Source organism: Bombus terrestris, chromosome 7, assembly GCF_910591885.1.
Source record: "Bombus terrestris chromosome 7, iyBomTerr1.2, whole genome shotgun sequence".
NCBI lineage: Eukaryota > Metazoa > Arthropoda > Insecta > Hymenoptera > Apidae > Bombus > Bombus terrestris.
In genome coordinates, this window is record NC_063275.1 from 14,468,017 (window position 1) to 14,494,223 (window position 26,207).

General features: G+C 40.8%; 1 protein-coding gene across 5 annotated transcripts in view; it reads right to left on the bottom strand.

Annotated features, from left to right (window-relative positions):
- LOC100645287 (discoidin domain-containing receptor 2) overlaps positions 1–21,408 on the bottom strand; it is a 220,535-nt gene extending 199,127 nt beyond the window's left edge. Inside the window, exons 1-2 of one of the 5 annotated variants that reach the window (XM_048407894.1) lie at positions 21,196–21,408; positions 20,365–20,650 (exon numbers count right to left, since the gene is read on the bottom strand). The gene's annotated coding sequence lies outside the window, so the exon portion shown is untranslated. Of the gene's footprint in view, positions 1–20,364; positions 20,766–20,787 lie in introns of all 5 variants that reach the window. The other 4 variants (XM_048407895.1, XM_012310312.3, XM_048407892.1 and 1 more) reach the window with 4 other exon arrangements.
- Between the last annotated feature and the right edge of the window lie 4,799 nt (positions 21,409–26,207).

Here is a 26,207-nt window from a genome sequence, read left to right on the forward strand (position 1 = left end):
GATAATCGATAATACGTCAGGTCGACGGGTGGCGGTTGCCGCGAGGTCTACCAACGACGTTTGGATTCCACATCGAAACGTTCCGAAAATCGATAATCGTCGAACAGGTGTGGCTAGACGTGTCCGCCTACCGCTCAAACTGTTCCCGATAATTCGCGACCCGATGTCTCCTGCTCTTTGGCGATTAGCCATTGTTTGCATGCTCTCCAACCCATAGAATTAAAAGACAAAAATCCACTCACGATACGTCGATAACTTAAACCTTGAAAACTTTTTTAATATCGCGCGAAAGAATCCAGTAGCTCCTGAGAACTTATTTGCGTTAGAAGCGATAGAATCCGAGATTTGTTAATTTTGAAACTTTATCGATGATCGTACAAATTCTCATACATAGCTGCGAAACACCGTTGTGAGCCTGTTCCAATCACCTACCACGACTATCGACCAATTTCGTTTGATCTTGGTCTTACATCATTGGAAAATAGGAGAAGGCTCCGTAACATCCTATTTCTACGTAAAGTGTCTAATGGTCTCATAGACTGCCTCGATATTACCGAGAGATCCGCAATTAATGTTTCGGTGAGAAATCTGTGTCACCACGAAATTTTTCAGGTTCAACCGCGCAACACTGAGTTTGCTTACTGCAGCAGCATAAATCGCATGATTTAATAATGCACTTTAACATTAATAATGCACTTTCCACAATTGATATATTCTCTGAACCTTCTTCCACCATCAAAAAGTTATTATACATTATTATAAAAGTTATATACTTCATTGTAGTTTTAATTGTAATTGTAATGTTTATTCTATATGTATATACGTATATTCTCCTTGTCTATCAACTTTATATGCTCTAACGAGTTATTCCCGTAAACAATAAATAAACAATAAGCAATAAATAATAAGGTATTTACCGTAACATATTAATAGAATTTGTTATAAGATCGTACAAACTCGAAAATTTTATCGAACGTTCTCAGGGAACGAGCACCACGGAAATGTCTCGATATTCTCTCGAAATTTTGGCAGAATCAACGCGAGGAAACTGAACAATTTCCTTCACGATGAAGTTTCCCTTTCTTCGACAATAGGTTCCCATACCTTCCGGCATTATTATCCAAGCAGCAAGTTATTCCGCCAGAAGGAGCAATTAAATATTGTCGGACCGTATGCCATCGTATTTCACTTGAGACCGACGAACGTTTTCCGGCGAACGTATACGAAGCACCGCACCGCACCGAAGTGCCATAGTTCCTTGCATTTGTCAAGATTCCAAACATTCATTCGTCTTGTTGTTTACCGCGCTACCTCGTCGTCACGTCGGAAAGTAATATCGGCGAAATATGATTTCCGCGCAGCTCTCAAATTTCGCGAGCGCTCGCGCCTTCATTTTACACAGGAATTCCCTCCGTGAAGGCGTAAATATCAGCCTCGGAATCTTGCTACCTTATTAACGTACGCCTGATCAAGTTGGAAATTCTTCAAGAACTACGACCTTTATTACTACTGAAAATCATGGCCAATTAGCCAGCTAACGCGTTCTTTTGATTTCACGGCAAATCTCTTTGAAACGAAATTTTATACTCTCGCGTGTTTCCACCATCGATTTTTTTACATCGCACGATTTTCAGAGTTAGTAATTTTCGGGGTTTCAAAATCGCCGGACAGGTCACGCGATGTTTTGCTTCTAAAAGACTAATTTACTAAGAAATTGATTGCTCTAAAATTGTAAAGACGGTATTACATAGCAAACTAACAGATACTTCTTCCGCAGAATTCCACAAATTATTCTGTCATAATTTTTCGGCTATTCGTGTATAGTTGTCGTTGGTTACCGGATATCGACAGACTCGTTGTCGATTTAACTTTGAGATGAACTGCACAATTTAAAAAAAAAAACCATCAATGGAACGCGATTAAGTGCGAGAGATTCTATGATAATTAAAAAGATAAACATTACTTCACCACAGGTCACCAAAAATGTTCGAATTTTCCACAAGACCTGACAAACAAATAAACAAATATGTATAATTTAATCGGCTAAATTCCGTCAACTATCGTTAACTAAAAATTATAAGCACACGGAACATGATCGCCGGCGATCGTTTTTAACGAAGCTAACGCCGGAGCGTAACTCGCAGCCAGCGATAACGAGCCGTCCAGACTCGTTCCGAAAATTCGAGCATCGTACATAATGCGATCGTCAGACTGTGAGGACCGATATTCACAGGTGACAATTACATCGGCGCCAACATTGTTCGGCCTCCGACATTCCGATGTATTCACACACGTATAGAAGCGCGAGCCACGGAAGCTACAGTCTGCGCGCGTCTACCGATCGCATAATGCTTCGACGACGCCGCGGGCGCTTTCGAGCTTTTCAGAATTAATCGACGGTATCATGCTACCTTACGCCGCGTATACAACCTACTACAGCACACGTACAATTTGGTGGTGAACACACAGTTCAACGAGTCGTATCGACACAACGAACACCAGCCGGTATCCGTTACGACCGGAAACTATCGTAACGTTCAACGATACGTATGCGTCTAGTACCTACGTATGTACGTGCGTATGCACACTCAATTATGCACGCGACGAGCCGTGCACGTTGAAAATGATTCCCCGAAATCGCGTCGCGACCCGCTTCATCCGATCCCAACCTCGCGATTTCCCATCAAATAAACGATGTTATCTCACCGAGCAAACTTATTGTTAACCTATGACCGTTTCGAACGATCAGTGAATTTAAAAATTTTCGTCGTGGGGCGCACCGATGCGAGAACGTTGTCGCGCGTGTTCAGTTCCATCAAGTCGCGGGAATCAAACGAGCTGCCATACAATCGGAAATTACCAACGAATTTTCCCGGTTATACCTCCTTTTCACCATTTTTATTTTTCATTTCGAATCGCTCTCGTTTGTAATTGCAGTGAATTCGCGAGGCTTCCCACGCGCGCATGTTGTTCGCACGATATAATGATAATCGCCATATGTTCGGTCCGAATGACGGTTAAATGTGTTCTATAGAAGTTGTAGGAGATCGACTTGCAACGAAGATCAACGACAGATCGACGAATAAGAATATCCCGGGAACATTTGTCGATACGAAAGCGAGCAGCGGTACGCAACAAGAAATAATACCTGGCGTTGTTTTTACCGAGCGTGTAATTCGTTTGAAAGAACGAATACACGCGGCAATACCCAGAGCGACGCGAGACTCGAACTATCGGGGCATCTCCGATTCGTATCTGCCGATTGTAGGCGCGCCCGGTGTTCTGAACATGGCGAAAATAATCCCCGAGAGCGAACCGCGTGATTAAAACGAGTTCTCGCTTTGAAATTTCACACGCGTCAATGATAACATGCAGAGAATTGCACCGTTCGCTTTATTTCGAAACGGTAGTCGCTATTAGTCGGTCGCGCGGTCTGGGAATACATCCGCGAATCATCGCCGGAAATTCGTGCAAAGCGGAAATGGCTAGGTGAATATTTTATTTTCTTAAAGCGAATCTGAAAGTGATCCATTCGAGATTACACGACACCGTAGTTTAATCGAACGTCACAGATATTGCCACTGGCCAATTTCACCGAACAGTTCGTGATTTCAGCTTTCACCAAAAAGTATATAAATAATCCCAATGGAACGAGTAGAAATACGAATACGTTACGTTGTATAGATAATCGGAACGCGAACTTCGATGTATCTGTTCGCTAGGAGATCGTATTGTAATTAAAATGTTAAAAACGTGTCATCTGAATCTTGAAACATTGTTTGATTGCGAATGGCAAGAATTGCTAATCTCCTGCTAATTTGTCCTGTTAATAACTCCGATAAAATTTTTATTAAATGGTCTTCCAACATAATGGTATGCAAGCCTGATTTCGTCTCAAGATCTTTGGATGGTATGGAACATGTAATAATGTTAAACTTTTATTTGCAATTATACGTTTAAAATAAATATGAATCTATAAGTAAACACACTGTGATATTATTACATTCGCGGTACTGATATGATTTACAGTGATATTACAATTACACGCATATTAGAAACGACGTATACTTACGCGAGATAAAAGGCTAAGCTTCGTTTCATTAATCTAAATCAAGTGGAAGTCAGCGCAAAGAGCATTGAACCAAACGATCAATCATTCGTCGCTTTCGACGCGAAGAATTACCACGTCGAAAATTTTCCACCGTACATTAGCCGTATTTTACTTCGAATGATAGCGACTCTCGTTAACAGGATCTCGGGTTCGAAGTAAAGAAAATGTAACGTGCATCGTTTAGTTGACTGTTAATGACGCATACGTTGGCCTGCTTGATACGTACACATTTTCCAGCAATCGAGTGTAATTAGCAGGTTCAACGACTTCGATGGGATGAACACAATTATCTTGTGAGCGGAAAGCAGAAATGATTATAATATGCCCGACGCTTCTTCGATTATAACGCCGCGAGCTTTTTACCGGAGAGTAGCAATTCTGGATAAATGAGCCGATAATACGAAATTTTCGTTTCATAATTTTACACGCCGCATAATATAATATTCTATGTCACGGCTAAATACGAGTTACGAAATTAATTGACTATTCTATGCGCACTCGAATATTATACCTCGAAATAGCCGGTTCACTGAAACCTACCACTCATTAGGATAATATTTCACACGCGAATATATACCCCCGCTTCATAAACGTAATAATTCAGCGGCATCATAAAATGGTAACGAGAAATTATCGTTCACCAGACAGAATCAATATTTCCCATGGTAGGTACTCTATATTCGCGATACAGAATATAATACGCGTATCGGGAAAAGAATAGCCAAATCTTTCATCATTTACCTTTCAAACCGTCGCTTCATAAAATCCATATTTAATAAAAATTCAGCTGCAGGACGCGACGCGAAGATAAACGACGGCAATATCCTTTCGGTGTGTTTCGATCGTTTTCCTAAATACCTAATTTCACCGAGGTATCGAATTCGTTCGCCATTCTCAGCTTCGGTATCCCACGGAATCTCGTTGGAATATTGAAAACACAGTAGCTCCGCGCAATTTTAGCACCTCCCACGGCCAATCCAATATATCAAGCTTGTTTTCATCGCGACGTACACTGCATGAGCATACACGTGAACGAGGTGAGGGACACGAATACACGCGTGAAAGTGAAATGGCGCTAAGCAGCGATACGCAACGTATTTCGAGGCATCCCGTGCAACTATAAAGCGGCACCACGGTCACAGAGATAGCGGCGTAATATCGAACGTTCGAATCTAACTCATCCCCAGAGTCTCTGGAGTGCGCCGGAACAAGAAATATGGTCCAAGATAAATTCGCCGGAGCGAGACACTATAATGATAACAACTGCAGGGAAAGTGGAACGCTAGACGGCCAATGTTTCCCGTTGTCTCTCTTGGAAATGGTTGGACCGGGATAGAAAGCGAGGTTTCGAGAGATTCCTCCTGGTTCTGAATTTTAGCACCAGCATACATGTTAACAACACATACACACCAGTTATACAATCGTTGCGTCCACTAAATGGCGACGTTATAATTACCGTTAAACAACGTGCTTGGCACGATCGCAACCTGTCAGGTAGTTGCAGCTGTCGCAACGACGTGACGATTTTGCACCTGCGATCGCGCGAGCCCACGCGTCCAGATTCTAATGAAGTATTAGCACGCTGCGTTTGAGAGCCGATCATCATTCAAACATGTTTAATAGCGATGCTTTTGAAATTGAAATAGAGATATCAAAAACGCACGAATTTTATGATAGGAGGTGTGATTTCGAGTATTTACATTACCAATCTCTTTTATTTCGCTTTTGTTCTTTTTGCGAAGGCGACTAAAAGCAAATTAGAACTTTCATGGCTTCCATACTGCAATCTGTGCTTCTGAACATTGTATTTTACTTTTATAACGCGACACCGACAGGTTTTACACATACGCGTCAAACTTTTTTATAAATTTCGAGCTCTGCGCAGAGTCGAAGATCAAAATCTCACGAATGCTTAAAGCCGGATTGCGGTGGAAGACGGTTCTGTATAAAATGGATAGCGACGGAATAGAACTCGAGTGCTGTTGAATATAAATTCACTTTCCCGCAACCACGATTTTTCTCGTGTTGAAATTCGTTACAGGTTAACGTGTGTGTGTGTGCACGAAGCAAATAATTTTAAACGAGCGTATCGCGGTATACGTTTCGCGCGTATGCTGACGTATCGGAAGTTGCGCCCGGAATTTCGTTATTGAAGTTTTATTGACATTAATTTATTGAAATTCTGTTGTTAAATTTTATTATCGGAACGTTAGGAATATTTGACTGCATTCGACGTCGCTCGTTATTATTGTTGTTACGATCGTTAATGGGGTTAAACTTCGGAAAATGTTTTATTCTCAATGGAAAGGTAAAATTGCGAGTTTTCATTCGAATAAAAAAAAAGAAAAAAACGAGAGAGAGAGAGAGAGAGAGAGAGAAAGGGGAAGGGGTGGGAATAGAAAGCTTAAAATGTGAATTTGTATGGAAATGCAACGTCTGATAAATTACCGATTTTCAGAATGAAACGCGGGGAATATTCGCACATGCTTCCATCGAGCAGCAACGAAATGATAAATATTCGCGAGCCCGATAGTGAGTAACAATAGATGTTACAGGTCAAACGATATTTCATCCCGTTAGAGCTAAAACACCATGTTAGAAACCTTTCGAATGGATCGTTTGGCAAATGGTGTTCAAATATGCCTGTAATATTCATTGCTGTGTGATTCGCAAATACGTCTGAAAGTATAATATGTCATAATTTTCGATTCTAAAAATTTCAACTTAATTAAACGTTTGGCTTCAACTACATTATTAACTCTGTTCGTCATTTACAAACTAAAACTATTAAATTCTAAGTCTTTGAAAATGATATACTCCAAAATTATACACGTCAAACGTTTTAACGAAATGAGCCATTTCAAAACTAATATACGAAGGAGTGAAATTTCCCTTGCAAATGCGAGAGAATTATTTTGCCTAAGAAGGGAAGGCTAAGGGAGAAATCATCGACAAATTATCCGAATATTAAGCGGGCCAATAACGCCCTCGTCGACCAGCTGGTAGCCGACCCAGTTACATCAGCGTGGAAAGCCAGCAAGTTCGTCGTTTTGTCGAAGGTTACAGGAGACTACGAACCATCGAACAATTTCATCTCCTTTTGGAGGATATACGGTTCGTTGGTGTGAGGTTTGAGCGCGTTTTCAGTAGTATGGGATGGTGATTAGCGTGGCAGAAGATCCCCCGTTCGATGTGGCAAACGTAGGAAAGAGGAGGGATAGCGGGAGCGAAAGCAGGATTCTGGATCGGTCGTGCTAAGTAGCATTTAATTGAACGTTCTATTCGAGTTCGTTAGTACAGCATCGCAGTTATAGCGTCGTAGAGCGGTCGCCGGCGAACTATTAGTAAGAGTTTAATTATAATTACCTTGCTAGTAATGTGATATCAAGACGCTTATCGAGCCGCGGCGTAAACATTCGCAGGTAATCCGAGCGAAAAGCCACGTCATAAGACATCTCGACATAAACGGCCTGATAAAACGATCAATTTAAATCGAATAGCCGGCAGAGATGGGCGCGGATAAGCTGATTGCGAAAAAATGTCGAAACTCGTACGTACGTGACACGATTTCGACTCCTTTGACGGAGACCCGCGAGCAAAATAACGCACAACGTCTCGGAGGAGGCGCGGCTCGATCACGTACAGATAATCACGCTGATTACGAGGCAAGTTTCGTGGTAAATTTGCATTCATGCGGCGTTTTATCGGCAATCGAGGGACAGGTTCGCCGGGATGGGTAATCTTTCGATTAAGCTGTCGTTCGTGTGACTCTAATCCAAGCATCGACATTTTAATTGAACGTTTCGCTGATAAGCGTCCAGCCATTTAAAATACCGAAACACCCTCTGTCGTTGCAAAACGACGACAGCATCGACAGGAAATTAACGCAAGTTTAATCGATCGAATCGCGATTTTAATTTGAACGATCCTGTTCGCCGCGCGGCGGATGTGAAATTCGACGAAAGCATCGCGGGAACGACATTTTTTGTTTTTCTCGAAGGTCGTAAGAACGAGACAAGAAGTTGGATGAAGATGGAAAGAGAAGAATGAAGAAGGAAGGGAAAACGAGAACAGATTTCAGGCACCGTACGAGAGCCTTTTAGAAAATCACGGGTCGGAAGCGAATGTGAGCGCATGTGCGAGTGCTCCCAGGAGGAAAAGAAAAGAACAAAATGTGCAAAACGAGCCACCGAGTCACGAGGAATAATAAAGATCGGAGAAGGAAACGTAGAGGAGAGGATTGCAGCATGGAGGAAGAGGTCGAGGCTACGAACGCTGAAAGAAGGGGTTGGTCGTTTAAATTACGATTTTTCTAGGTATACCGTCATTGGCAGAACTTTCCGATATGCCAATCGATGTTTAACAAGGCCACTTCTGCGATCGACCGCGCTCTGCGTGACAATTAAGGCTTTATTGACAGCGTTACTGGGAGTCCTTCATCCTTCCCTTCTTTTCCCTTTTCTCACCCTCTTCCAGCCCGTTCGGTTTCTTCTCTTTTTCTTCTGTTTTTTTTTTTTTTTTTTTTTGTCCTTTAATTAATCCAACGTGCGTAGACTTCTCGAAAAGCAAAATTAGAGGATTACGAAGCTATCGATGCAGAAATAAGCTGCGTTCATCAGCGACAAAAGAAAAAGAACAAAAAGAAACGAGTAAACGGATTACGAGGCTCGGCCGCTTCCCAAGACCAAGGTATTAACGTTTCCAACATACAATAATAAAAATCATCGTGTTCTCGGTACGTGACGAGATCTGAAAAGATCGCTGGAAAGAAGAATGCCAGCAATCTACGGTTCGAGATATGTATGAAATTAAATGTTAAATAGACTACAGAAACGATTGTCGAATTCCATGTTCTTTTTTCTCTCTTTATCGGCGGAAAATGGAACACATCTAAACGAACTCGTGAATTTCACGAGTGTATAGATACGTGCGTGAAGGACGGCACGGGGAAAGAATATCGACAGGTAACGCGATGCAGGAAAATTTAGGAGCAGCTGTAATAAATTGCGGATCATTCGAGTGAAATAAATTTAATCACAGACGTTTCTATTACTACGCGAACCATAAAACAAGATATTACAGAACGGCAGGAATAAAAAAGATCTCCGCGGCATGTCAGAAAGCGCGATCGATCAATCCGAGATTTTATCGAACAGAGATTGATACCGAAAGAATTTTGTTCCCTAGACCCATCCACCTATCCATCTTTCTATTCCTTCCTGATAAAACAGATCGTGCATGAAAGGCGAAGATATTAATTCAACAACTATTTTCCCACCATTACGCAACTGGTGTCTGTGATTTACAGCGTTATGTCATCCGATACGCTGCCGTTGCACACTCGGGATTTATTATAGGAAATTGACAAACGAATACAGTTACGTATACTTCGCAACGAAGCCTTGTAATATGCTAACTTTCGCGTTCATGGAAATCTTTGTTAACAAGGTACAGTTCACTCGTTTTCAGAATTGAAGTTTCAATATTCGAATCCGTTCTAACTATCAGCCGATATCTCATTTAATAGTCATAAAAGTTCAATTTGACGATGTCGTTAAAATGAGAATGTATGAAAATTAAACGGTGACTTGTAATCATAAAACAAATGACGTTCGATTATAGCTTTGTTACTAATCAAGGAAATATATGCTAATAAACTATAAACATAACGTAACAAAGAATTTAGAAAAAAATATATTTGGATGATAAACAGTGAGCTTTGAAATATCAAATTTATCCATAGAAAAGTGCGGCAATCGTGTCTCTTACTTTCTTTTCCTTTTTTCTTTTGTATGTGTGTGTATAAGAGGTAATACATCTTAATTTCCAGATGGATACATTATGTGAGCGCACAGGGTTGAAAAAATTGAATAAAGTAGCGGTTCTAAAAGGTTGGAGAAACATTAGAATATCAAAGAGAAAGGTCGGCGGATGGAGGGCCACGGATACAAGTTTAACTTTATTTTCTTATACGAAGCTCACCCTATTCTTTCTTTTTTATGACGTTAAAGTACGTTATGAGACGATACTGAAATATTTGAAAGAAATATGAAACGATATATAAAATGATGAAACTAAATACAATGGTCTATCTAGTAAACCAGTATATCGACATATCGAAATTCTGAAATCGCCTTCCATTAATCTTCTTGGATTTAGTATACTTTTGAAAATACGATGCATCCATCTATAAATTGATATCGATCAAGCTGCACGGTACAGGTTGACGATTGAAGTTGACAATTTTCCGTATTACTTCGATTCGATAGCCGGAGTTAACCGAATCGGCTAGAATTTTTGATGTTATATACTATATCAAATTGATTCGCTGTAATTTGAACAGGCAGGCCTGGCCAAGACAACCGTGAATTCGATTTTATCCCGGAACAGCTTTACGAAAATTTAATTTCATTTCATCGGGGCAATCCAATACACGTGGAATTTTCTCATCGGCGTAAATTTACTTCGTTGACCTACGGCACAGGACCAATGTCCCACTTGCTTAACCATAACTCTCGTGAGGAAAGCGCCAATACAAATTTTTTCGAGGCAGCTTTATCAAGAAAAATTGCTTATTGCGATGTGTAAATCCATGATCAAAGAAATACACGGTTCCGTCCCGATAACTTCCTATTTTCTGCTTCGAGTAAAACGTCAATTCAAGCTGATTGTAAAAAACAGTCGCTATAAAATATCATGAAAAATGAAGAAACATAAATCATCTTCCTGTTCTTTAATAATATCGAGCGATATGGAAAAACATAGGATTAAACGAAATTAAAAATAGTTAAACTACACGTTTCTTCTTCCATAAATGTTTTTCTTCACAGTGGCTATGTATTTATCAGAAATAATTTCCAATCATCGCTAAGATATTATACATTCGAACACGTAGTCAATTAGCATAATATTATCCGTTATCTGGCTCAAAAGCAGAAATGACGAAAGCATAATGATACATAGGACAATCCAATCACCGATTTCTCCATTATTGAGAAACTCTGAAAACCGGGCGCCACAAAGCGACAATCGAACCTCTTTCAGGACAGTTTGATTTGTTTGTAGAACCGAACCGTTCAGCTTAATTTAACGACGAGTACGTGGCCGTGCTCCGTTAAAACCCTCGACGGTATCTCGTGATTTTCTCGAAAACGGGACACACGAAAATTTACCTTCGGTAAGCTCTCTATTTCCGCTTTTCGGTCGACCGCGGTGAAGAAGCGTGAACGAACTTCAAACACTGTGACCATAGCCATGATTTACATGACGATATAAGGTATCGAAACATGCTCAGGGATACTGAACGTTCCCTAAATCCGTCATCTTGGAAAATCAAGATCATTTAAAAATAAATTGCAATATCTCTGCGCACAAATTATATAAATATTCTGCTGAATATATACACAATCCAACCTAACCCCAATCATTTTGAATGTTAATGACATAACCTTGACTTTTATAAATTTTTGAATTAGCTTGAACGATAATGACATAGGTTTTATGAGCTTTGACTATCAATGACCAGTGACAGTGAAGCGACCTCAAAGACGTTCATTGACCTTTAGTGACAATAACATAACCTCTGTAACATTCTATGACCTTCAAATGACTTTCAAATGCCTGAGATTCGGACTGCAATGGTGCGAATTTCATGATTATCCGTCAGCTGCACATGGCTATGAATACGAATCGCTTGACCTAGATGACACATTGCTCTTGAATTGATATTAAATAGCGGAAGTCCTACGACACAGATTAGCTATTAATTTGCTTGCTTCTTTTATTGAATGTCCACTTTAAGAAAATTTATTTCCAGACATTGCAACCTAACGACATTTTTTATTAATTTCCTCCGCTCAGTTATCTAAATGTGCATCCAGGATAAACGCCATTGAATCATGTAAACTACCGTAACATAATACAACAGTAATTATTTCAAGTAGAAATACTGCTTTTTAGGATGTCTTACTGTCTTCTAGAATTAAAACGTGAAACCTCTCCGAATGACCGACTAAACTGTTGTAAGGAAAAAGAAAAATTTTCGTTTCCCCGAACACAATAAATTAGAGAAGAGCTCGCGCTGTCCTAGATCCTCGTAAAATACTTAATAAATGAAATCTACGAAAGCTCGCGTACGAATCCTAATTGAATTAAAATGTCAGTCACCCGCAATGTAACCCCAACTTTATCACCTCCATTTATCCGATGAAGTGTTATATCATTTAACGCCCTGATATTATCATTAACAACACGTGTACACGAATAAAATGACACGTATACTATCCAACCAATATGCAGTCATTGGATAGTACATTGTATTTGAAAGATCGCGTCAAATCGCGGTCGAGTTTCGACCGATCGAAAATACATTCAGCTACATGTACTTAACGGTACTATGTCACAAATTCATTTTTCCAACAGTGCTGAAATTTCCTACTGGTTTTCACGCAACATAGTATCAATATCAACGCGCACTCCGAGATAATGTGGTTCGAGCGAGCTCTCTATATTTTTCACCCGCAGTCAACCGTGAAAGAGAAGAGGAATCTCGGCAAAACGTTTTCACGTTATCATTTGTAGCGGCGGTACCGGTGCCTGTCCCGTAATATCAGTCGCGTAAAATATTCGCCTGTCCCCGGGTTGGGTCGGGAAAAAAGACAAGATTAAAAGGGAAAAAGAGAGAGAGTAAAAGATAGATAATGCAGAAAAGGGATGGATGGGGTAGTTGAACGAAGAAAATACAACGCGGCATAGTTGCAAAGACACGAAAATATCTAGCCTACATATGAACCACAAACGCTGTAACCTGCTCCACTTTCCACGCTGATACGGCATGTCCGTCGTGAAAAAATAAAACACAGCGAGGGGTAACTCTGCGACGGCCGAAAACTCTCAGTACAGCCCACGGCACGTTTTTTAGCCTCATTTTCACCTCGTCTAGCAAATTGAGCACGACTCGCCGTTTATATCGCGCTTAATATTGGCCCAACGCGGTGACGTTAAAACGCGATAAAGCTCCGAAACGTGGCTCAGGCCGCGTAGGTAATTTTTGCACTACGCATTGTATCGTTGTAACTAAAATGAAAAAGGGGAAACGAGTACACTTCGCGCGGTAATTACATTCTGTCCGTGTTCACAGCCTTTGTCGAGCATCGTACTTTGAACAGCCACCGACTTGGTAGCTGTAAAACCATTTACATCGCGCGAAATCCTTTGTGCCATATTTTGACTGCCCTTGTAAATGTCCCAGTTACAAGAATAATTGGTTTGTTAAGACATTTTAATAAATGAAGTATACTAAATACACGAAGTGAAGGAAATGAAATTCTTCTACTAATGAAATAATCTTTTTATAAAGGTACCTTGACGTTCAATAAATTTATATAAATACATTCTACCAAATTCATTATCTCACTCGACGTTTAAATTATTCATTCTAGAGGTGAAATGAAGCCGAAGGCGAGCAATTACGTGACTCAATTTCAACAGGTATTAGATATCAAAATCCTGGGAGGAGGCTGTCTTTACGACTTTGGTAGGCAACCGGAACAGGGAAAACGCAAAGACGAACGAAAGACAAAGGGGATAGCTGTTTATCCAAGGGGTGATCGTGATCGCACGTGAGGGATCACCGCAACCACGTCACGGCCGCAATTTCCAAGTTGCCGTGTCTGAGCTCGATCCCTTATTTAAGAGAACTCCACACGTCTTGTCCCACGGGAGTCTCGTAGAAGCATCAATTTCTGAAACAGGTGCGACGTGCCGAAGCGTTAACACAGGCGTATCGAACTTTCACAGAAAAGTTATCCTTTCGATCTCCAAGGAACATCCTTAACAGAAACGTCGGAATCTCGACTATCTGGCTCAATTTTTTTCACCCACATATACCTAATTATCATTAGTTTCTTGTTCCTGCTTGGTGAATCTGGCACGGAATCCGACAGCTCTCATTAATTGAATTCCAATAATTGCATTCTGCACGTGGTGTAATTGCGTTCCTGATACGCAGATCGCACCGATGGCGCAGTAATGCAGAGCTTCACGTCGATTTCAACCATGCCACCTTCCATCTCGTTCCGTGTAAAAACTAAATTGTCCAGGTATGTCGGATATGTTGAAATTCCACGGGCCAATGTCCCACCGAGCTCGTTCACAAGCTAGCAAAGGATCTCCTAAAGATGCTCTTAATTTCAATGTTAGTTTCTTCTCTCTTCTATTTTCACGGGCCTCTGTTTCCAAATCGAGCTCCCAAACGTAGGAAGCAACGAAGGTATTGGCGTTGTTTCTGCATGTTTACAATTTTGCAGATTCCAAGTTGAACTGCAAATGGTCGACGACACTGTTACCGAAATACTTGAAGGATACGACTAAAAGATGCGCGTCCTTATTCGAAAGTTAAACACAGGAGCTGTTGCTACATCGTCGCCCTATCCTATGTTGTTTTCTACGCAAATTTTCAATAACGTCTGCCAGAATATTGGATAGGTATTGGCGCGAAACGCGTGCAACGGGAGGAAACATATTTAGTTTTACGTTCAAGTTCTTTTTTTAGATACGAGCCAGACACGAACGTTGAATTCTAAATGCTTTACCGCCTTTCAAAGACGATTCGATGTGTTCGATGATTTATAAATCAAGGAGAACGTCTATCTCCGATGGAAAGTGGGATGTCATCGGTAAAAGGGAATCGTTCTATTTGCGTCGTAGAATACAAAAGAGACCTAATGTATTATCGTACAAAGTATCCGAACTCTTTTCTCTGCTATCAGCAATTCCCCTTGTAACGAGAATCGATCCCGGACAACGAGCTGAGCATCATGGAGTTAACGCACAAGCTTCAAGCGTTCCCAATTTCTATCGATCCTGAAGCGACTATCGCATTCGCCTCGATTCTTTGATACACGCGTGAGAACCAAGCGCATGATTACCAAGTATCTTCCAATTTTCTACGAAGCGTCTCTAAAAAGTTTACGAAGCAAAAACGAAGAAATATCTCTTCCTAAACGATGAACTTTTATTCGATCGTCTTTCCTTTCACAGTGACGCCAAGTGATCCCTACGGAGACTGCTTGGAGACATTTCTGCATAACGACCGAACACATATCCATCCACAAAGACGCCTACCTCGCACAGAGAATTCCTGATGCGTCTTCGAAATTACGCTTTTATCCCCTGCTTTATACTTTCTGGTCCGTTCTCTGTCGTATGTGTTTCACGCGCAAATGCAAGAAGTCTGCTGCTGGTATCGCCGCCTTTGAGAACGCTTCTTTCCACTCCCCGCCCGGTATTTCGGTCAAGTGTTGCCATTATGCTTCAAAACATTTTCGCGTTAAACATCGTCTTTTTCCAAGCTCGTTCCAACGGTGGAGGACGGATGCAGTGACTTCGACGACCGAGGGGGCTGCTGCGTTCTTCGTCGTTCGTCCGCGAAACCCTCTCGAAAACGTAGCTAAGCGTACGTCAATACGAACGGCTGCGTGCAACGAGTAAATGGAAATTTTAAGTGCTGCCGCCGACTGAAACGTACGCTGCTTGTCACTGCATCCTGTGCGACCGTCCATAAATGCACCGCCGTCTTCCTCTACACCAGGGGCCTTCGTGTATGTGTTAATGGCAGCAACCGCGAGCAGTCTTTCCACCCTGTACACCAGGTAACTAAACGCTATCGAATCTCGTCGTGAACTCGCGCTATTACCATGTGAGGAACGACACTGCCGGAGTTTAGTTCAGGAACGACAAAGTGGTCTCGGCAGTGGAGCCTGTCTGGGTGGCTAAATATTATTGTCAGCTCGTGAATGGTAGTTCAATTACGTCGAATCAATGACTCGCGTATTTTAACAGCCGCCGTTGTATAATATCGAAAATTTGTACGTGTAGAGCAAAGAAGGTAGGGGAATGTGAAATGACTGCCATTTTCGCGATACGATCGCGACAAGATACAAGATAGGGGACGATGCAATGAAAATCGTCTCATTTCGCGTGAAACCAATTACGTGAGAAAATGGTACGTTCTGTGTTCGTTTGCATTTTCGTGGCGTTCGTAGAACGAAACGGGCGAGGATACCGCGTGGCGAAAACCCCAAAAACGAAAACGAGAACGTCCCTCGTCGCAATCCCTTTATGCAAATTTCGCTACCAGCCATCTGACGCCCTCTCGCGCGCCGAGACAAATTTTCGCGACATTGCTACTTTATGGACCCTTAAATACACAATGAACACGAAATCGTTCGACGCGTTACTGCGTCGCTCGACGGATGCTTAGTTTTAATAAGGCCTGGGAAAGAATTAAAGGAAAACACGTACCGATCTGATGATTAAGAACAGATCTTGTCACAAATAAATGTAACTTAACGAAACGAAACACATTGAATTACATAACAATATATCTACGACGAATTTGCATGTTATCAACCATTGATACCAATTAGCTGTCAAAGTGAATTGTAATTGCCACTAATTGTTTAGTAAAAATACAATCGTTTATCATTTGACTCGTCTTTCATCGAAAGAACAAGGCGGTATAGTGAATTTCAATCGAGGAAAAAATGTAATTGGACGATCAGTCCGAAATTCGTTTCGGGATTCCTACGTTTCGCGCTATAACCTTCGATCCAATTATCTTTAGCGATATCAAAGTTACGAATCTTCAAAGTATAACTTTTAAATTGCTGGATACATTCGAATTCGGAAAAGAAGTAGTATTGTAAAAGAAATATCAAAGTTTCTTCCCATAAAAAGATTGCACAAATATAATGTTATGCGAGATCCCTATATCTTCCGTAAACTAACTAGAAAGCAGAGTTAGAAAATGCTTCGTAATGGTTATCGTAATTTGAAATGTATAAAAGATTAACGGAATAATAATTAGGAGTGTCTTTTTTACATTGAAGATCTTTTATTAAAATAATTGCTGCTAATTAAGAAAGACATTAGCTTTCGTGAAAATTTAACGCTGCAATACTCGTTTACATTCGTCGTCTAACTAAAACATATCTTTCTCGAAATATCTCTCTTTTTATAGAAATTATATCTATTCGTCTAGAATCTCTCAAAAATATCTTCCGAAAATTTTCTACTATATTTTATTAATATTTGCAATTTATTGCAAGTGTTATAAAAGCTATAACTTTATTAAATAATAAATAAACATAGAAGTAGCTGCTTTTATTACGCAAAACCAAGCAAAAAAGATATAAAGTAAGACCCCATCTATGTACACGGTCGGGCTGTATACTCGTTGCTCAAAAGCGTTCGAGAGTGTGGAAAATGCAATGTAACATTTTTATCTGGAATTTTTCAATCTTGCGACTCGCCTGCCGCCTAGGTACAACTCACGATAGCAGAAAATGAATGTCGCAGCGCGTAAGTGTATTTCTGTGTAGTAAGGACGATGGTGTAAGTCACTCGACCTCACGTGACTCCGTGGACTTGCACGTCACTGGAGAACTCTAACCCCCGCTATCTGGAATCTTTCAATTTCTCATACTTTCGCTATTACGAATGCCAGGGAGCTCTGCATTTATGCGCGTATCCTTACGTGTACGCAGATTATCGATAAAAAGACTAGAGAGAAAAAAGTTCGACGTTTCCTATACTATACTCCTATACAACATTCCTACAGGTACTGTTCCATAGAAAGCATCTCGATTCCTACATTTCCTCAATTCCTTCATTCGCATACGCATATCGTAAAAAGAATTTCTCTTATGGAATGTACAAATGCATGAAATGGATGAAACATATGTAACTAGTTCTCCCAAAACAGGACAAAATGACCGTTTATCATATTACATGAATTTTCATTCACCAAAATAGCCAAAACCTTGCCAACGTCATTTAGCAATTAAACTTGTGCAGATTGCGATAAAACGCGTAATTTAATTGATAAACCATGATGCTGATTAAATCGCGTAGAACGGAATTAAACAATGCGTTGATATCGTCCGTGAAATCAAACAGAATGATTTTACAGATTGCAAAACGTCAACGGCATTTCAATAAATACGATTTCAATAAAACTCTGGTGGGGAGGAAATGTCGTGGTAAGAGACGGGTCGACAAGAACCCCGTACACGGTTCTTATTTGTTTAAAGGAACCAGAAAATGTTGAACCAGATCGGTTCATGTTCGAACAGCGAGTGAAACATTCGACTAGCCCTAATCACCGGATTACGTGCCACGAGGTCGCGAGTCATGAAACACGATAAGAACGTTGTTACGAAGTGTTTTCGCGACCTTAGCGTGATTGTCCGATCGACGAGAAGCTGCTGACGATTCTGCGTGCTCGTGGAAATGAATACCGAGAATGCGCGTGACCGAGCAACAAAGCGAAACCGAACAAGAACGACAGCTTGGAAGACGCAGGAAAAAGGCGGAGGAACAAAAAGTAGAGAAATTCCATTGATTTCCATATACGAGAGTATTAGGCTGAAAGGGAAAGAAGGAATTCAACAAACAAGCAGAAGGCAGACGTATAACGACGGGGAATCTAAATGAAGAGAAGTAAAACAGGATTGGCGGGATTCAAACTTTACCAAAACGAAACGAGTTTACATGAAAATTAAGAGACGAGAGTGAAATTTAGTTCGATGGAACGACCTCTGCTCGAAATGTTTTGCGCATTCTCGATTAACGGCAGCACCGATGAAAACGATGAATAAGGAGCTAATAAAAGAACGAAAAGTGTCCTCTTGGCCAGTGCACTCGGGTGGAGGCCAGCTATTTTTAATTCCCTTTAACAGCTCCGTTGTAAACCTCGTAATGGCGAGCATTAACCAATTAGCGCCCACCACCCCGTCCTCGTGTTTTCCTTTTTTTTTTTTTTTTTCTTTTCTCTAATCACGGTTCTAGATACTGGAACAGCAGTTCCAAACGGGCCCGTGATGAAAGATGCAATACCACCGCTGGTGTCCGCCTATTTTCAGCACCATGTGCCAACAGGCTCCGCTGCTAGCCGTGGTTTGGCAAAGCTTTGAACTCGCCAAAGCGAATATTATTTCTGCGGCGAAGCAACTCTTTGCAACGGGACACGCTTGGAAGAGGGCACGACACGCTTAACGAAACGAGACTCGTGTTATGAATTTTCAAGTAAAATGAAAAATTCGTGGACGGCCGAGCGCGTCGCAGTCCTCTTATGTTTAACGTTATTTACTATTCCGTTTGAGGGGCGCTTGGAAATCGAAACTAGCAAAATTAATGAATCCGTTAGCGAACAAATGTTTCATACGTTTTTTGCAATTTTACACGAGATAATGTTGGTCCTGAATTTTATTAAGAAAGTTAACTGAATGTACCACTCAAAACTAGCATGTTAAAACAAAGTAAATTATAAGATAATTTTTTTATATCTATTATCAATTCTTAAAACCTAAATTATAATATTGTTTTAAAATGTAATATGTTGTTAATTAATATTTCTATCTATATATTTATGAGACTGATGAAAAATAATTTTTATCGCGTATTTTATAAGGCACGGTAACTATAGCTGATTACAAAATACAAACGTATCAGCATGAGGAAAATTTGAATATTAGCGGGAATGAATTATAATCCCGGTAATGTATTTTATGGTATCGAAGGAACGTTTTCCAATATTGGTAACGGCGAAAATTATTTATGCGCGCAATGTCGACATAGATATTAGAAGCCTGGAAAATATTGCGACGAGAACGAACGTCTCCTCTATATTCAATTCGAATCAACAATTTTTAACAGGAAGATATTGCGAGCGAAATTGAAATCCAATTTTCGTGTTCTCTGAAATACCGTATCCGCGACATAAATCCGACGGTTATATCGTATTTCGATTAAAAACTATCTTCGAGAGCGGATACAATCTAAAAAAATACGAACAAATTTACAAAAACGCCCGAGCATGCCAATATTTTGCTTTTTAATTTCGCTTTGAAACGCGTTCATAAATTTTTCACCGTGCGATGTATCGCAAAATATCGAAGTAATATAAGCTTATCAAAATGGCGTCTCATTTCGTGAAACATGTAATATGTACTTTCCGTATCGAGAAGTTCTAAACAAACAAGTAAGGTGATAACACGAACAGTTCATTGTGAAATTCTAATTAAAACAACACACTAATTTCCATAAAATCGTTATTATACTGAGAGAGAACTGTTAGATAAATACCACGATCGTTCGAAATGGTATCGAAACTTAGGTTGTGCAAGCATGACACCTATTCATAAATCGGTGCGACAAACTGCCATGATAAATAAATATAGCACATTACTTACCAGAAAAACGTGTGAGGTCAGTCCCACTGTAGCTCGAAGTAGTCGTATTCAACTCCAGAAAAGATAGGCACACACACGAGACCACCGAATGGGTGAAACAGTGGGATAGATGATGGAATGGTGGCGACCGATGTCCCAAACAAAAGTTACGTTAGGCTAGGTCACGTCAACGCCAGATTACGCCGAAGACGATCTATCTCCCGCACTCCCCATACTCCCGTGAGTACGAACTGCACGACGACGACAAACACGCGCGCACCGACTATTCACTGTGTCCTCGCGCCGACTGGGAACAGTACCGAACATTCAATGGCGTCCGATATCCTTTTAAAGGATCGTCGAACTCGAGTGGCCGGAAAAGAAAACAACTGGCGATCGAAAGCACGAGCTGGAATAATCATCTGGCAAAAGTCGAATCGTTACCCGATTTCAAGATGGAGCGCACGGTGAGTATGTTGACAGTTTATGTCGTTAAAGTTGTTGACATCTCATATATGATTGCACTCGACCATCCGTCCAATTTAAAATGAAATTGTCAATTACATTTGTTAAACTACTTTAAATTTTCCATTCTAAACCACGCTACGCGTAAAATCAGAGAACATACCAATACAATGTACGATCAAAATTTACAAACGGTCGGCATAAAAATTTCAAACGATAACACTAACGACGTTAAACAATAATGCCAATATACAAAATTCGAATGCTATTCTGTTGCACATTTACGAGTTATCTTACTCTCTTACCGACTGTCGAAGGTAAACAAGGAACACAAAAAACCGTTAAGATACGTATCGCCTGATGTATAGGATTTCGTATTGTTTTCACCTTGAAAGTTCGGTTATTTAATAATTCTCCGTAATTGACTGTCCCAGTCGAGCGCGAATCGAAACGAGAAAAAAGAACGTAGAGGACAACGTGGTACGACTCGCGTGGCAACCGCTCCCGTAAGTACGCACACACGCATACACCGAAAGGAGAAGGTGCCGAGAGAGGGCGACACAGCACCCTCACCGATGCGCGGTTCGAGTGCGACTGAGCGAGTCGAGGCAAGCTCGTCGAGCCGAAAGCCACAAGCCGCGTCAGCCGACCGGCGGCGACGGACCAATCAGGGTTGTCCTCTGCGCAACTACCCGACACCCAAGAATTGACCACATGCTTGCCCATTCACCCTTTCTTTCGTCTTATCTGATATATTTCCTCCCTCCCCTACCTTTTTTAATAACATATCAAAATCAGCACGGCGTCTTTTTGTCCACCGGCCCCATTTATCAGAGAATGGATTCGCAAGATGGATGCATTCATATTGTTTCTGATACACGACGTTTCCCTAATATGTTTCTGTCGTGATTTGTGATTTATTGTAAAAATACGTGAGCGTCCTAAGATTTCAATAAGGAAACAAAAATAGGACAAATATTGCTATAAATAATGCTACATAAATATTGCTAGCAAAAATATTTCAATCTTTCAAGTTGGAATTTATTGTATTCTGCCAACTTAGTAGTAGGATAATTAAATTATGAAATTAAGATGGAACCTCTTTAAAATAATATTTATACACACGTGTTTCGAAAGTAAATTGTGCTTGCTCCAAACGTACTTTAAATTCCGAGATTTCTCTTTACAAGCTGCTTGACTCAACTAATTACGCAAATTACATTATCCGATAACAAGCGTACACTATCCTTTTATCTTCGACGTACACTGAAACACTTGTTTTCTTTGACCACAATAAAAAAAGACGACGTATCGAGTTAATTACCACAATTTAACATCCTTTGCGTCTATAGTCTAACCACGTGGTTTCTTTTACGTTCCTTTCTCGCTTTGTATTTACGGCTGGCGAACGTGCCGGCATGACCGGCAGACATTGATGGATTCCTATAATTTTGTTTTGCTCGCGATTGGAATCATGAGCTTTTTCTCAACCTTGATATGCTCCTCGATGCCTGAACATCGCATAGAACTATACATGCTCATAGTGTTCTTTGAGTCTGTTGAGAGAGAAGGAGAGATCGCGCCGAGATCGTAGTTCAAACGAACGATTCGCTGGAGGATTAAAATTAATGGTTGTCTGACTGTTAGTTTTCGAGCACGTATTATCATCCTTTGAAAGGATACGCGGGCCAAGAGTGATTAAACACGCGGAGAAGAGCAGAGAGAATAGCACGGAGACACGCTATTCTCATTTCACGTGACAATTGCAATTGTCGTGACAGGATCGTTTGCGTTTGCACGTTACATACCTCGGTTTTATTGGGCTGATCGTTATTAGAGCATCGTCGTTTCGATTTCGCGTTTTGCAATCAACAAAATTCAATTACCATCTTTTCTGTATCTTTGTAAACGTTTTCTGGTACCATGGCCAGCGGCCATGCGTTTCAATCTTTCTCTGATTTTGTTCTCTATTTCTTTTTGCTGCTCACGTCGAGCGGCCAATAATCCATTTGGCGAACGTTGTAGTATATCTTTCCTAACACACGATCGGTTTGATGTCTTAAAACGCGGCGTGATGCGTTGTTTATCGCTTTCCGTTCAGTTTTTTCACGACGTAGGTTACGTGAAATGGTTTGCATCCGGTGGTAAATCTAATCCTGCCGTTCTTATCTACACGTCGCTTAAAAGTAGAAAAGCTGAGCAACTGGAAATCGCGGCGGCAAAATCTTGAGGGATCCGCTTGTTGAGGAAATCCTCTTGTTGGCTCGCACAACACGTGTGCGTGCAAATTCTACGATATTCTGTTTTAATAATGTAATCCGGAAACGCGCGATACGACGTGATTGAATGTTCTCTGCGTGGGTCGTTGTTGATCCATGACATAGTCGAACGATCGATATTCTTAGAAGTGTGATTGATACTAGCGCGAACGATCCTCAATTACACGTTGCTTGAATCTTAAATTAGAGATAATACCTGTTATATAATATATTCCTGAGTATTTTTCTATTATGTAACGTTTACTGTTTTCCTCAATTCCAACCCGATCTGATCCTATTATTACAAAGAGAAATCTATTTAATCCTATTTAGTTGATTGGCTGGCAATGTAAAACGTCGTAACGAAATATAATTAAAGAATTCAGGTTGAATAGTTTTCTACTTCAACGTTTCTATACCCATTTTGAAATCGTTCGTAATATGTACCGTAAAACAACTCTGGAAATATCTCCAGTTCCAGCAAGAATGTATTTTATGTCGATAACATCCAATTCCATTTATTTTTTGCGTATGTGTAATGCTATTATCCAGGTTTTTGCTTTTCACGCGCGAGAACACCACAGGCGAATTACTTTTGCGTGCTTCTTAAATAACGAGCAAGAGCCGATATTACACAATAATTACATCGACGTGTTCACTGATTGAACGGCTGTTCGTGTCCGTCAAAAGTCCACGTATCAGTTTTGTTGGGTTAAAAAACAAACTGAAGTAAATGGGTCACGTACACGTGACAGCGGTTACAATCGAGTGAAGTCACAGACCAGCCAGGAAACGATAAATGCATCGCAAAGTGTACAAATACCTGAACAGGATATTTACGTTCTGTGTCTACATAACGTGAGATACAAAGCTGCATACGAGCAGGAATATCGAGGCTGAGAAGGAATCGACAGTACTGTAAATACAGAGGGAGAACGGCACGTTGATTAGCTGCTCGGTTGTGCACCGCTTTAGGTAGCTCACGCTCGAATTAAATCCAACGTGCGCGGCCGGATCGACAGCTACAATTAAGTTCGATACCACTGCACCGATTGTGAATCGATGCAGAGAAATGTCGTGCGTTATTTTCCAACGGTACTTTTCCTCGAGAACTCCATCATCGGTATAAATAATTGCACATGAAAGATGTTTGGAACACATAGGATCGTAAGATTCTTTGTGCCAGATTATTTACCTGCGCACGAAGTCGGGGTATATCATCCACAGGACTGTATTAAACGAACAAAGCACACAGATGAAGCGTGTCGTGGCTTGTACCGAACTCGATATTTCGAATTAACGTTTGACCAACCCTCGGTCAAAAAAATCGAGAAGATCGTATATCGTTGATCTATATTAAAACACAATCATCGTTGACATAAATGGAACACGATGAAACTTCTTACGCGGGTTAAACGGCAAAATAAACTTTGCAATCAGACGGGGGGAAGCTAAATGGAGACGCCTCGATTATCAACGATCCGGCTGGCAATATATCGATTGCCTCGTTACTCAACCTTAACGGCATCTTAATACAACATGTATAACGTATTCGTTAGTGTAAGCGGTTTAAGCCGAGCGTGAACATTGCGACTTCGATATCACGAGCTGGCGATGATTGGTTCGATTCGAAGTCGGCACGAGTTGCAGCCAAATCCCGGCATCAGGTTTAACGGAGTCAAATGCGAGTGCCCTATAATCAAAACGTTATAGGCGTGCACCGGGTGCTGATCATGTTATACAATCACCCCTCCACCGAAGGTACATATATTTCTACGACCTGCGGTTTCTCACTGGTGTGTATGCGCGAACACGGCTCCGTCCACATTGGCGAACGTCGATGCGCTAAAACTCGTGTGGTCGTGCGCCAATGCCGATTCGTGTGACATAGCTCAGTTTTCGATGGATAAAAGAGAATTCATAGAACAGCTGACCGCGACGCCATATCCAAATGGGTCGTGCGATTGATTGGCATTCCGTGCGTCGTTGCATTGAAATCGATCTATCGAAAAGATCAAAGGAAGTCTGTGAAGCTGATACGTGATACGCATAAATTACGTGCCGAAAGAAGACAATTATGGAATACGTTTGACTATTATAATCAAAAAGCAAAAGGAACGATGAGGTAAAAAAAGAATCATACATGAAAAAATGTAATAGGTTGTAACGTTGAGACTTTGGAGCGTTTAATAATTCCATATGAAATTGTTTAATTGATTTAATTTAATTGCACGGAATATGGAAGATAGTCTGACGTGATAACGTTAAACTATAAAACAGAAGCTTAATGAAAGGACTAGAATTTGGACACGCTGGTAAACAGAATATTCGTGGTCACGATCACATGCTCGTGAGTGCTGGTGATTCCAGTATCGTTTGGCCATGGGTTTAATCGAGATTCCGGGCGGAGCCGAGTGGGCGTGTGCACGTTTCGCATCAGCAGGGATATGCGTACAGAATACAGTAATTATGATTCTCGGACTCGTCGCATTCAGAGGGAAATGAACTTGGCGTCCCGACACGCGACTTCATTAACGAATGGCCAAGCTGAATAGACCTAAACATTCAAGCTCCTCGACTCGAGATTCTCGGTTGGCTCGACCGGGAAAGGAAAGAAGGGGGTTAAGAGGTATGATTAATTGCGCGTCGCCTAATTACCAATTAGTCAGACGGCCGGGGACATTGCATAGAAGCAGCAGTTCGCTATTTTTCTCATTTCCCATTACTTCTATCTTAGCTGAAAAAGCACCACTCCAGTCGTTGAACATTCTTTTACTTTAATTGACTGTAATGTTTTTGCAAGTGGGTATTTGAATGCTACTCGAGTCTTTTTATCGTTTTAATATTTTATTGATAAATCTAGAACTACCGGGAAGGATGCCAAACATTGACACAAATACTGATTACCTTTTATAGAAGAAGTTGTAAGTTTTTAGTGTAGCTACCAAAGTAAAGATCGCGAAGTAAAGATCGAATCGAATAGTCGAGTATGTCGTTGCCTTTCACGACCTTAATGTCCATGCTACTGATTTCAAGTGAGGGTCATCTTCATCGATTGCTACGACCCTAGGCTATGTTACTGCTATCGGTTCCTATAATCTGGATGTTGCCACTGTTGCTGAACTCGGACTCCACGGCATA